Source organism: Lissotriton helveticus, chromosome 7 (assembly GCF_964261635.1).
Source record: "Lissotriton helveticus chromosome 7, aLisHel1.1, whole genome shotgun sequence".
Classification (NCBI taxonomy): Eukaryota; Metazoa; Chordata; class Amphibia; order Caudata; family Salamandridae; genus Lissotriton; species Lissotriton helveticus.
Genome location: NC_136068.1, coordinates 722777794 through 722780288, shown reverse-complemented (window position 1 = coordinate 722780288; position 2495 = coordinate 722777794).

The following is a 2495-nucleotide window of genomic DNA, read 5'->3' as shown; positions in this document are numbered from 1 at the left end:
AGATGCCCTGGCGTTCTGCGCTCTAGCAGGTATTGTGTTGCAATGTTGTATGGGATCAAGGGCTCGAGGCGGGGTCCCTGCCTGCCCCCGGTTGGCTCTGATTCACCCTCCCGTTGCCCTTAAGGCCTTCTGTAGTGACGACTACAGCGTGGTGAACTGTGTGTTGTGCTACGAGTTTGGATGGGGGCTGATGACTTGTTGTTAGGTCCTGTTCTGGGGAGTGGGGTTTGGGGAGTTTTCTGGGGTGTTGTGTGTGGGGGGTTTTACTGCGATGATATGGGTGGCCGATTGATACTGTGGAGGTGGCTGGGTGGTGGCTGCAATGGGGACGTTACCTGATTTGAAGTGCCTCACGTGGAATGTCCGGGGACTCCGAACAATGTCTAGGAGATACAAGGTGCACGCCCATCTGGTGAGGCGAGGCATACACATTGCACTATTACAAGAAATCCATTTCACTAAGCAGGAATGCACTGCACTGCAGAAGAGGTGGCGTGGTCAGGTGTTTGGTACCACGTACTTGGCCTTTGCCAGAGGAGTGTTGATATGGGTGAAAGCGGAGATCCCATTCCAGGCCATGAACCAGCTGGTAGACCCTGAAGGTAGATTTGTGGCGGTGGAGGGGAGGCTGTATGGCCGGATTGTGGTCTTGTGTAGTATATATGCCCCAAACACTGACCAGACTCGATTTTTTGATGGCTTGACGGGAATGCTAGCACACTTTCTGATGGGCCCCATAATACTGGGAGGCGACTTTAACTCGATCAGCGATGTCTTCTTAGATAGGTCCAATCCACCATTGGTTGACTCCCCAGTACGTAGGTTAGCCTCACACAGACAGGACTGGCAAGGAAGGTGGGGCCTGATTGATGTATGGAGGGAGCAACATCCAGACTTTAGGGACTATTCTTTCTTCTCGGCACTGCATGCGTTACATGTTAGGATAGATTCCATCCTCTGTAGTGGCCCCTGGCTGCCATGATAACCCATACGGAGTACCTAACCAGAACCATTTCAGACCATAATCCCTTGCTAATGACGATTAAGTGGCAGAAGGTGAGGTTGGCGGTCCCGACGTGGAGGCTACGGCCTGACACGTTGGAGGACCTGGTGTTCAGTGATAAGGTCCTTCAGGGTATTGAGAGTTACTTTGCTGAGAATGAAGGGACGGGGGCCACGAGATCGATAGAATGGGATGCGATGAAAGTGGTGGCGAGAGGTGTCTGTATGGGCAGATTTTCAAATGAAAGGACGACGGTCCTGGCTGACCTGGAGAAGGCGGAATGTGTGTTGAGAGATCTGGAGCAGCGTAGTCCTGAGCGGCCTGACTTGCAGGAGAGACTGATTGAGGCGAGGGAGATGGTTGCAACGGAGACGGAACGTCTGCGGTGCTACGATTACAAGCTCTATATCACCAAGGTGCATGCGGAGAGGGATAAGGTGGGCACATTGCTTGCTAAACTGGCTAATCAGGAACCTAGAGGTAGCCCGGTTATGAGCATTAAGGCGGAAACGGGGGTAATGGTCTATTCTCAGACTGCGGTTTTACGGCGTTTCCAGTCATATTATACGAGCCTGTATGCGAGTCGGCAGGAGGTGACGGGCCCTGCGATAGGCGACTGCCTAGAAACCGTACATCTCCCACGGCTGGAAGATGACACTGCAAAGGCATTGGGTGGCCCGATAACGATGTCGGAGATTCGAGTGGCCATCCAGCAGATGGCCACAAATAAGACACCGGGGGTAGATGGCTTCCCGATTAAATTTTATGTGAAATATATAGATACTCTGGCGCCCAAGCTACTGGCGGTGTACTCTGAGGCATTGTCGCTCGGGCGTCTGCCCCAATCGATGAGGGAAGCCCTAGTGATACCGCTGCTGAAGGGAGGCCTCGGATGTGACATCGTATAGACCCCTATCTATGCTGACAGTGGATTATAAGATTCTAAGCCGTATTTTGGCCACAAGATTGTTACCATACATGACCACGTTAGTGCACGGGGACCAGGCCGGGTTTATGCGTACTAGGAACACCTCCATAAACATCCGCCGCCTGGTCCGCCTATTGGATGGTGCATGGACCTCGGCTCAAAGGCCAGCAGTCCTATCGGTAGACATCGAGAAAGGCTTCGATAGCCTTGAATGGACATACCTCGACACGGTGCTGGAGAAGTTCGGCCTGGGAACGGCTTTGGGCGATGGACGAGGGTCTCTACTCCTCGGCCACTGCCAGGGTGCGATTGGGTTCTGTCATATCCTCCGAAGATCCGGTGCACAGAGGGACGAGGCAGGGTTGCTCGCTCTCTCCCTTGTTGTTTGCTTTAGCAATGGAACCACTGGCGGTGCAAGCAAGGGCAGGGACTTGGTACAGTGGGATAGAACATGGTAGGAACATCCATCATATCTCACTGTATGCAGATGATCTGTTATTGTACCTGGCGGACACGGAAAGGGCTCTAGAAGGGGCTGTGGAGTTGCTGTCAAACTTTGGTCGG